This window comes from Lissotriton helveticus, chromosome 12, assembly GCF_964261635.1.
Source record: "Lissotriton helveticus chromosome 12, aLisHel1.1, whole genome shotgun sequence".
Classification (NCBI taxonomy): Eukaryota; Metazoa; Chordata; class Amphibia; order Caudata; family Salamandridae; genus Lissotriton; species Lissotriton helveticus.
In genome coordinates this window covers 458739069-458751724 of record NC_136073.1, presented here as the reverse complement: position 1 = coordinate 458751724, position 12656 = coordinate 458739069, and positions in this window count along the sequence as shown.

The following is a 12656-nucleotide window of genomic DNA, read 5'->3' as shown; positions in this document are numbered from 1 at the left end:
GCCAGCCCTCCCTTACTTCAGGCTACACCTCACCCCTAAAGCCCTAGCAGCCTTTCTGCCCACCTGGGACATAGAGCATCTCCATCCCAATGGCAAGTCAGAGGACATTTGGGTTGTTTTGGGCATAGTTTTGACATATTGGCCAGCAGAGAGAGGGTAAATCTCATTCTCCTCTCACTTGCCAAGGTGAATGGCCACATTATTCGGGCTATGGGTTTGCTGGCAAACAGGAAACCCCTCGAACACTGCCTATTTCTGAAACGCAGAGACTCTGGTGAATCCCGGGTGGTGTGGCTTGTGTCGATTCCACTACATTTCCTACACAGAGTACCCCGCAAAAATCAAACTTTGGCTAAAATCAAGCATTTGAGTCACATTTTTATGAAGGAAAGTTCCAGGATCTCCTGGGATACACAAATCCACCACTCAGCGTCCCCATACTGCTCCTGATAAAAATGGTACCCTACTTGTGTGGGTGAACTGATTACCTGAGACAAGAAGGAACCAAATCAGGGACCATACGAAGACCATATTGACTTCATATATGGTCACAGTCTTCATCCATTCATGTTATGGGCATTATGCCCAGCCTGGGCTGTCAAGCCCAGGTCCAAATACTGCAGCTACCCATATAATCAAAATGTTTCCATTTTCATGACAACAACATTATATTTTTACATTGTGTTATTGGTTCTATCGTGTGCTGGGCAATAGGCCCAGGCACACAAGTCTGGTACTGATGTTATCAGGAAAAGTGTTGTAATGCTAAATGGGAGACATTTTTGTGGATCCCTAGAGATTCCTGAAATTTACTTCACAAAAATGTGAGTAAAATGTGTGATTTGAGCCAAATAGTGACTTTGGTTAAGCATTCTGAGGAAGAAAACGTAGAGGGATCTATAAAAGTTACACCACCCCGAACTTCCCTGCAGGTCTAGTTTTCAGAAATGCCTGGGTTTAGTAGGTTTCCCTGTATGGCTGGTGAGCTCATTACCACAGCTACGAGCATCACAAAAACGGAGTACAATTTCAAGCTGAAAACTTGATATTCCTGCTTTACATTTTAGGGCGTCTCCTGCCGCAGTCATAAGCCCACCCACACAGTTGGGGTGTCACTTTTATCAGGAAAAGAATGGAAACAAATGATAGTAGAACATTTGTTATTATTAATGTATTTCTCTCCATAATTTGCCTCCAAAAGTAATACAGTGTGTAAATAAGAAGATATTTTGCAAAAACCCGTCTGAATCACATGGTAATATGGGTAACCCCAAATTCAGAACTGTACACATAATGAATTTTCCTAAACTCAATATCTAGGGCATGTGTTGTGTCGTGAAATATCATTACAAGTAGCAGCTCAGTTGGTGGCTCTTGTTATTGTATGTGTTTGACAACCAACAAACACTCAATATTCCTGCAACCAGGGGCTGTATTATACAAGTGCCCAGGGGGAGCAACAGTCATTTGCTCCCCCTTTGTGTGCACCCGGGGCACTTTGTTATTACAGAAGGGGCCACAGACACTTGTGAGTCCCCTTCTGTAATACAGATAGCATTGGCACACATAAAGCCCCAGCAATATCTTTAGAGGGTGTTCCCTCATTTGCATTTTGGCCCCATGCAAATGAAGGAATCCCTTGCCTCTGCACCTGCGCCGTATTTCAGACCTGGGCGCAGAGGCAAAAAAGCAATCAGGAGCCGCACTGACAAAGCGTCACCTAAAAGGTGGTGCGCCCCCTGATGGCAGCCCTCTGGACGGGGGAAAGGGGTTTCCATGGACTCCCCCAGACATCCTCTTGCAGGTGGGCGCAGTCACTCACTTCACCTGCCTGCACAGTCACTTCACCTGCCTGCACAGGGATATCTATTTTCACTTCAAAGTGCAGGCGGATTGCCAACTGGACTGTGAAAACACAGAGCGGCTTCAAAGCAGCTGCTCCGTTTTTCACAGGTAATGCGGTGCATTTTCATTGTTTGTACCGGGTGCACTTTTTAAAAGGTGTGCCCAGCTCAAACAATGAAAATGCGCAATGTGCATAATACGGGCCCAGATATATCTGACAAATGTCACAGTTAATTATGTAAAATAAATCAACCATTGGGCACTAACTTACAGATGAGAATGTTGTCACCTATTGCTTTTTAATCTTACCTATTTTCGTTTTTTTTTATTTAAATGGTTAGTCTCTGTGAGAAAACAATGAGTGCTGCACTTACCTGACTTCAACTGAATTCAGAATTGTGTTTGCCTTTCAGAAATGTTCACTCATGCGTTTCACACCTGTTTACACCATACACTGCAAGTAGGTAGAGCCACATAAAATATAATAAAACAGACTACCACTTATAAAAAAGCAAAAGCTGCAGTTAAAACAAATTATTTTTTGACAGTTATACTTGCTTCTGAAATCTGGGACAATGGTGATCTAATGGTGAGCAAAGCAAATCTTTTATTGGTGCCCTTATTAGGGAAAACGATACTCATTCCTAAATAGCACATTTTCTATTTTTCAACAGAATGCTAAAGTTTTGCTATTTCCTCAGTTCACTCCAGTATAATCCACAAACCTTGGATACCTTCGGGATCCTCAACATATGAGAAAAAAAGAATGCAAATTCTGTGGACAAAATGTTACGAAGGCATAATCACAAAGTGCTTAAAACATCAAACAAGCATTTACAATGCAACGGTTTCGCCTTTGAAAAAGTTAGAGCTATTGGCATTGTAAATGACAACATTTTTATGTATGTGTTGGTTTTGAAAACAGATAAATAAATGGCACTGTCATTTACAATGCCAATAGCTTAATCTCTCGCAAATGCCACACACAAACACACAGACCCACACAGAATCCCACACACATACATACCTACAGAGCCACACACAGAGCCACACACACACACAGAGCAACACACACACACACATACACAGAGCCACATACACATACACAGACACACACACAGCCCCCCCCACCCCCCCCCCCCGTCGGGACGCACCCTCCAGGGCCAGCATGGACGGAAAGTCCTTGCAGTTTGAGATGCCGGTGGAGTCTGTGATGCAGGTCTTCCACAAGTTGGACCAGAAGGTGGCCGTGGTGATGACCGTGCCGTCAATGCTCGACACCTTCTAGTAGTCGGTGGGCAGCGTGGAGCAGACTAGCACCCAGCCCGACAGGGCCAGCAGAACGGCCACGATCTCCCCCGCAATGCTGGACATGGTCACTGGCGAGGGTCACAGGCACAGGTGTCAGAGCTGAGGGCACGGGTGAGGGCAGAGGACACAGGGGTAAGAGCAGAGGGCACAAGGGTAAGAGCTAAGGGCACAGGTAAGAGCTGAGGGTACAGGAGTCAGAAGCGAGGGCCTAGGAAGAGCTGAGGGCACAGGGCAGGGTAAGAGCTGAGGGCAGAGGGGTAAGAGCTGAGGGCAGAGGGGTAAGAGCTGAGGGCACAGGTAAGAGCTGAGGGCACAGGAGTCAGAAGCAAGGGCCTAGGAAGAGCTGAGGGCACAGGGCAGGGTAAGAGCTGAGGGCAGAGGGATAAGAGCTGAGGGCACAGGTAAGAGCTGAGGGCACAGGGGTAAGAGCTGAGGGCACAGGGGTAAGAGCTGAGTGCACAGGGGTAAGAGCTGAGGGCACAGGTAAGAGCTGAGAGTACAGGGGTAAGAAGTGAGTGAGGGCCCGGGGTGAGATCAGATGGCAGAGGATTTAGAGCTAAGGGCACCTGCGATCGGCTAGTTTATTTGTGGGCTGTTCCTTCTTGAAACTGGCATTTTTGGAATGGGATTCTGGAGGACATTATTTGTGATATTGGACAAAGGTGTGTATGGTCATGAATCCTTCAATGCCCTCTTTTCCCTTCGCTTGAGACCCTTTCAGCAGGATGTACAGAAGTTCGTATTTTGTGTCACTCAGAATCCTGTATACTTGAAGCGTTGCTTATTCTTTGCAGAGTGTTAGAAACGTTTATGCTACGAATAGATACCGCTGTGCTTGGAGTTATGATTTTAGGCGCTTGTGTTGTCTCGCACAGTTATTCGTTTGATGAAATTCACCTAAAATCGTTTTTTATTTTTTTTATTTAAGCCAAATATAAAGAAAGGCAGTACAAAACAGAGATTATAGAGCCATCTTTAAATATACTACCACAAGTAGATCATTATAAATAGTGAACTGGCTACACAGGAGAGACAATGATCATGGACAGTGTAGACCATGAGAGATGGTGCACTGAACACGCGAAGTGCTGGCCACACAGGACAGCCATAGCAAAAAGAGGCAAATGACAGAGGCCACAGCCAGTTCCGACCCGTACGGTACAAAAAATATCACACAATATTTGCAATTCACAGGAAAGGCCATCTAACTGGCCTGAAATTTTTTACGTGGAAAAAACGGCTGGCAATCAATTCTCAAAGCTGACAAAGAGGAACTGTGTCATTTCTATATACACTTCTAAAAGAACAAGTGTCCCACACCGTGATTGCTAAAGTTCCTTCTCAAGAAAAATCGGACAGCGGGAGGGGGGGCGGGAAGGCTTGTGTTGACCTAAAATATATTAACTACATGCCGTTGTGTCCCACGTGCTTCCTCACTTTGGAAAAAACATAGACGCTTTGGCACCTAGAATAAACAAGAAGCACGGGCACACGGACACACGGACAGCGGGGGGGGGGCGGGAACGGACAGCGGTCGGGGGGCGGGAAGGCAAGGAAAAACAGCACGGGCACACGGACAGCGGGGAGGGGGTGCCGGGAACGGACAGCGGGAGGGGGGTAGGAAGGCAAGGAAAAACAGCACGGGCACACGGACAACGGGGAGGGGGGGCCGGGAACGGACAGCGGGAGGGGGGGCGGGAAGGCAAGAAAAAACAAGCACTCACCTGGACTTCCTCCGGCGGCGGTCGGCCGCGGAATGGCCGAAACAAACCTCGACGAGCAAAAAAAATAAACTCCGCCCACCGCCACACTGACGTGACATAAGGGGCAGGATGAGAGAAATTATCAGAAACGCCCACGAGTCGCCTCGCAGGATGACGGACGCCTCTGTTTGCCAATGGCTAGCGTTCATTTGTGGAGCTAGCCAATGGGAAACAGAGGCGGGACGAACATCCATACTGGTAAACAAAAGTTTTCGCCTGCACGAACCCTAAAAAGGGCTCAACACAAGGGGACGCCTTAGCAACTAAGAGGTCAACAAAGGTTTTTCACAATAAATATATCAGCCCTAGTGCATTTGCCACAACCTTTCATAATAATTAGTTCAGACCGTAGGCATCAAATATAACTTTACTCTGAGAACCACAGAGTCCTATAGACTTCATCATAGGCTTGTGATCCTTACCAACTCAAGCCTACTATATAAAGCATAAGCTTTCCCACAAGGTACCATCAGGCATTCAGTCAAAAATAATAAATATATACACAATTACAGCTGCAGAACAATATACATCTACTCCTACAAGGGCCTGGCAAGGATTCTCACAATGTAAATATTTTAACAGTAGTGTTTGTTAAAGGGGGTAGCAACACCAAAACTCTTGCCTGCTACGGTGATCTGCAAGCTTCCATGTAATAAAAAAAACCTGTCTGCAGGGTTTATCAAGGTGTAATAATAATCCGCCCGCCCTTAAATGCCCATTCGCTTTAACAGATGTTTTGCACGATAATAAGTAAAGCAAACTTTTTTTGTCCAAACATTTCTAAATAATGAAATGACATTTGACATAACTTTCCCCAATTAGCAAATTAGTATAGCGTATATAATTGGCTTGTCCTCGTACCAGGTGAAGCATATTCTCTTGAGCATAAGGTTTCCTCCAAAGAAGAGTCTGGCATACAGTAATGCAATTACAAATATATACAACATGATATTTGTCAAAACAATGTACAGACCCTCCTATGAGAGCCTAACAATCATTCTCACATTAAATATCTTCTACCATCTGTTGGGTTAGCTAGCACCAAGACCATTGACTGGTAATCTGTGAGCTTCCTTGCAACAAATTAACTGTTCTTAGCCTTTAACACAGAGTAATAAACAAACCATAAATACCTATTGGCTTGGACATGTCCTTTTCACTATAAATGGTCAGGCCTGCTGTCCTTGTCATACCTTTTTGTAATAAACAGGCCTGACCTGTGGCATTTTACATAACATTTCCCAATAAATTAGTCAGGTCTCTAGCCTTTATCATTGGCTTGTCGCTAGAAACAATTCAGGCCTGCCATATAGAGCATAATGTGATCGTTTGTATTTGTATTTACATTAAAGCTAACAAGCTTGCTTTATTGATGATTACATGTAGTGACAAAGGCAGTAGCCTTCAAAGTTTACATTGTGAACAAGTTGACAAAGCCTGTAGATTTAATCTTTTTACTGTGAAAAGCCTCATGATTTCCAATTGGTTCATATCAGAGCGTTGCTAGTTTTTATGATAAAATCAAAATAAAGTTCCAGATGGTATCTCACAGATAACACCAACTGACTAAATTTTCAGGGTTAGCTTATCCTCTATGGTAGTTCTTTAGGGTATATGTTTTGCTCATTGTTCATTATTGAGCCCCCTAAATAATAGATTTCAGTTTGTAATTCCTTATGAAATTGTGCAAGTATTTTCGTTTGTTTTTTATTATAGTATTATTTATTTGTGTGTGCATTAAAGTGCATTTCCTTTCTGAAGAAAAAACATTAAATGGACATTGACTTACTATTTCTTATTATTGTGCTAGCCCACAACACCTCCTTCAGTCAACCATGGACTGTTCTGCCTCAATACACCAGGAACAACGTTTTACACGATGAACTCTTTCTCACATGCACTAGAAAAGGGCTTTACATTGTGAACTCTCCGACAATGCAAAAGGAAAGTGTTTTACATTAAGAACTCTGTGACAAATGCAGTTAGAAGAACTTCCCTGTGGATACAGATCTCTAGATCAGGTGGCACTAGAGAGGTCTTGGTTTCATTGTATAATTTCCTAAATCTATGTATACTATTTAGTTGTGTATGAATTAAATATTTTTTTATTATTAAAAGTAAAAAAAGTTGAACATTGTTAGGTTAAGAATTATTTTCATGCACTTTGTGGAATTCTTTAATGCTTATTTAGCATCTTTAGTTACTTTAATTAGTTCTTTTGGTTTTCCACTTTTTTTTTAAATTGAGCTGTGGATATTAAATCCAAATAAAATAAAGTGGTAGTAGCACTGACTTTCCCCTTAAACTTCTGGATTGTCTTGTTTCAGTCCCATGTTTGATGACCAAAAAAACCTTTAAGGCTGAATGCAGATAAAACTGAGGTGTTGGTTTGATGCAACCATCCTTAGAACTGGAATTCGGTTTCATCGTCACTGGCTCTTTACCCATGCCAGACCTTGCTACTACAACTATAAATGTTGGTGTTATTATCAATGCTGATAACTCCTGGTCCAGCTATTATATCTCCAATCTATAAAAGTGGAGACCGTAAGGATCCAAACAACTATCGCTTGATTGCCCTCCTCGACGCTGAATCAAAATACTATGCGTCACTGATATTGGCAGACCTGGCTGACTGGTCAGAAACGAACAACAAAATACCACCGAATCAGACTGGCTTTCGGCGCGGCATGGGTACTACGACAAATGCCATGGCCCTTTGTCTTATTGCCGAGAAAAGTCTACAGAACTCCCTCGACTTACATACCTGTTTTGTAGACCTTAAAGCGGCATTTGACCGTGTCAACAGGCAAATGCTATGGGCAAAATGAAAACATCAGGGCTTACCGGACTCAATTCTCATGCCCATCATTAACCTCTACACTGAAACCTGGATGCAGGTGAAAATTGACAATGGGCGACGTCTGACCAGGAAGATCCACACTGTTGACGGTCTAAAGCAAGGATGCGTACTGGCCCCACATTTATTTAATTTATTTATGAGTGACCTGGCAGAAAGCCTAGATAAGGTTAACGCGCATCCTCCCAGGTTAGGCACCCTTCGTCTAACGCATTTATCGTACGCGGACGATGTGGTGCTGATGAGCCAGACAAGAATTGGCCTCCAACGACTGCTAGACGACTTGTCCGCCTACACAAAAAGGAACCTGCTTACAATAAATGTTAAGAAAACAAAGACTATGCTCATATCACGGCGTCGCAAAAACCCACCAATTTTCCGAATAAACAACAATCAGCTGGAATCCGTCAACAGTTACAAATACCTGGGGGTACACCTAGACAAACACTTAAATTTCCTGGTGCATCTCAAAGCTGTTGAAAGAAAAGGGGCCACATTATTGCACGCCTTCACCAACTTGGCAATCAAGCTAAAGGGCCCTCTAGTCTCCCCCTTGCTAATCGTAATGAAAGCTAAATTATTGCCCACATTAGCATATGGGAGCATTCTGCACCACGGGAAAAGGGCCACCCTCCTGGATAAAATACAAACTAAAGTATACAAACGGGTTCTCTTGTTACCGAATAACTCTTCCCCAGCGCAAGTCAGACTTGAACTTGGATTACAATCCCAGGTTTTACTGAAAAAATATGAGGCCATTACATTTTGGTATAATGTATGGAGAAACAAGGAGAAGAATCTGAATGGCGCACTCTGGGGAGCAATCCAGACAAGCCCGAACTCTGAGTACTCAAAATACCTAAAGTCCTCATTAGAGGAAACTGAGCTCGGAGCATTGTGGGAAACAAAACTGCCAGTCCCTTCGTTTAAACAGGTAGTCAAAAGGATTGCTAAGAAACACTCGTTCCTCAAGGACAAAATAACTTTTAGTACCCGGACTCACGCCTGGATGACTATTAATTCGTACACAAGGCCCGCACCAGCACCTTATTTAGACACGGCATTCTCGTTGAACCTCAAACGTAAATTTCTCCACTTAAGGCTGGGCACTTTACCTACACGACTAGACCAACCTAGATGGAGACCACAAGCAACAACGGAATGTGATCTTTGCGGTGCAGGTAACCAAGACTTTATACACATAGTCTGTATTTGCCCAGCTATGCATTACGGACGTCGGTACTGGCTCAAGGATAAACTCAACAAGCTTGGAGTCCGCACCTGCCGATCTGCGATAGTCCAGACCCTGTGCTCAGCGGACGCCCAACTGATTTGTAGACTGGTAAAATTCCTGGACAGTTTCGCAGAAAAAACAAGGCACACTGCCACTTGCCGGATTCCCATTGAGTCTTAAGAACATTGCTGATAGATAAATTGGTATTGCAGAAACCTTGCCGTAATTGGTTTGACTCTTTGCAGAAAATCTTTATTTATCTCCTTTCCCTGTCTTTTTCTTATTTATTTCCTTGCCTACGTTTTAAATGTTTGTTTTAAAAGTTGTAGAATGTTATAAATTGTAATGGTTTTAATTAACCGAACAATAAAGAAATTACTTACTCCTGGTCACATGTCAAAAAGGCCTCTGGCATGCTACTCCTTTTTGAAGACCTTAAGGAAAATTCTTTGATTCCTCTTATTTGAAGAGAGAGGGCTGGTGATCCACACAGCTATCTCACCCAATTTAGATTATAGAAATGGCGTCCTGCTTGGCTTACATAAACATCTTATCTACCATCTTCAGGTTGTGCAAAATCCAGCTGCCATGTCTGTTGCTTAATTTATCTCAGAATGCTTCTGTTAAATCCCACTTGCATTTCCTATACAGGTAAACACATGGATCTTGTTTACGAAACTCTGCTTGGTGCATGAGGCACTTGCTTGCACTTGTCCTGAGTATCTCAGCTCTTGGCTTCTCGCCTAAGTGCCCTCTTACATGCTTCATGCATCTTCTCGTGCATGCTTGGTTATGACCATGTTCTATCCCACCATTGCAGGCAGATGATCTTTTTTGGTTCTCGCTCCTCTTCCCAGTACACCAGGGGTAAAGACTTGGCACAAGATAATCAATGCAAAAACAAATAGTTTTAAAGCTCACTTACAGCACACTTTAAAACCATTTGTTTTGCATTGTTAATTTAGAAGCACTGCAAGTAGGAATGTGGCTGGCAGATCCGCAGCAACTAAATCGACCTCCACTGGCACCGAAACTGGCCTTCACCCTGCCAGCCCACCCAAACTCCCAGTGCCTGGTATGCTAGTCTGGCCCTGTATGTGCCTGTGAGAGAGCAGGGTGCAGAAATTAAAGTCAGATTTATTGGCATTGCCAGTGCTTGTTTTCCTTTTTTCGTCACATTTAGGTTGTTGTTTATGGACAAAGAGATCCGGGCCAAGGTGTCTTAAGTGCTGAGAAGGTCACTGTGCTTCATCACCACACTGTGTCCTTTCCCTGCTGCCTCTTGATAAGCTCATCTAATGCATTTGTAGGTGATTGCTGGCTAAAATGTCCTTGCAGACAATGAAGAGTGTTGTGGTTTCCTTGAAATGAGCAGAAAGAGATGTTGCCCAAATCACTGCTGATATCCACTCAAGGCCTCCAACCAGGGCCGCTACATTCATGCTTCAGCAGGGCTTCAAATGAAAGACTTTTAGGATTCACTTTATTCATTGTCCTGCATTAGTGCCAATTAGAGTAAAAAATATGCCATAGATTTGCATTGTGTAGTTGTACAGATCATTTTAGCCGCAGGCCCAGACTTATTATTTGATGCAGCAAAACACAGCAAGACAACTTGCTGTGCTGTGTCAAATGGAGAGGGCAGGAATGCACCATATCTGTTCCATATCTATCAAGATATGGTGCATCCCAGATCTCTCCCTGCACTGGCACATTGTGTTCTGCCTAGCGTCAACGCAAGCACAATTGTAACATGGTGCAAGAGTGTCTGTGTTGCAAGCAGGATTGTTTTTGTTCAGGAAGGGACACCTTCCTGCACAAAAACAAGCATTAGAGGTTTTTTCCTCTTTCTAAGTGTGCTGCAGGATGTAGCACACTTACAGAGAGGAAACAACGAGGAGAAGTAAACATATGTTTCCCTGTTGTGACTCTATTGGAAAGGCGTGTGATTTTGACGCATTCCCAGGTTTACCAGTCTTGGTAAATCTGGCGATGCACCCAAAAGCACGGGTAGATACGCGTGAACACCCAGGTTCCAACCACGCTCCACCCACGCAACGCCTTCCCAACGCAGAGTAATGAAAAGTAGCGACTTGCTCTGCCTTGCATTACTCCAGAATTACCAACCAATGCAGGCTCATTGAAAGTGACGTTGCGTGGCCTGGTAAATCTGACTTGCATGTTGCAAGGGCAGCAAATCCTATGATCAATCTGGCCCTAGATCTTTCAGAGCAATTTCACTGGGGTGTGGCTCGGCAGTGGCCAATGTGTCCAATTTTTCTAGGAACCCATAGGGGCCGATTAAGAGTTGTATGGTGCAGGGCTGCTGGAATTACCAGGGCCAGAATCACGGATTGCCGCTGGTAATTGCACACATGCAAATATGAGCGTCGGTCTCTGGTAAGAAAAATAGCAACACAGCCCCAGGCTTAGATCCTTTTCCACGTGGATATCCCTGATTCCAAGTACTTTTATGCCCCCTTTACCACCAGCTTTATCCAAGAGGCAAATGGGAACTTGGGAGCCAGTGCGGTGTAAGGGGCTTTAATTGGGAGGGTGTCTGGGTGTGCATGGCAATAGGAGCATTCCGTACTACACCTCTTGGTAAAGGGAGGGGTCAGGAAGGGACCTGGGTAGGTTCACCACTATCAATGGTGATTCAGGTGCAGTGGCACCAGGGCCAAGGGAGTCAAGGGTTCTTAGTAGCCATAGATCTGTCTGATACAACCAATCCAGTGAGTTGAGGCCCCGCTTTACATGCTTGCATTAAGGCCCACTGTAGTCGTGCTGCATCTCTGGAGTTGGGCTGTAGCTAAGCCTGTAGCTTCTCTACTGGACTGTCATGCGGGTGTGCTGGGTGCCCTTTCACAGAAAGAAGCTTCTTTTCCTGGCTGCCCAAGTTGACTTCTATGCTGAGGCGCTGTTGTGTCATTTAACCATTCAAGCTTCGAGGTGGCGATCCTGAGAAGAGGTTCTTCTTTAGTCTCCATAAAAGAAGATGAGTTTAAAAGCAGCCACTTTGGAAGCCAATTTTAAATGTTTGCATATTAAAAAACACCCTCTCAGTTTCATGTGTTCGTATATTATTCACTTGCTTTTTTGCAGGAAACTATGGATGACGAAAAAACAATGATCACATAGATACATCCTGATGGTGGATGTTGTTTACATATGAACAATGCGTTTTTGGATAATTTTAAAGAACAGTTTTTCCAGAACGCATCCGTAAATGGTGCACAGTCTAAATATCGAGTTTTTAATTTTGACCTACAATAATATCGAGTTGGAAATATCGTAGGGACAAAATATCGAAATTAAGAATATTGACGACCAGAATGGCGACCTGAAGGTAAGAAATATCGTTTTTGTTAAAATCGAAGTTAGTAATATCGATAGCAAAAATATTGGTGATACTAATATCGATTTTTATATTAGTGTTATATATTTTATATGTTTGTGTTTATATTTTACGTTAATTATTGTACTAGTTTTAGAATATATGTATACAAATTTTAGAAGTTAGTAATTTATTTGTAATTAAATTATGTGTTTTAGTACCGTAGTGGGTTGTGGGTTTATAGGGGAATAGGGTGGGAAGTAATTTAAATATAGTAAATTAATTTAAAATAAATTATGACTTAGT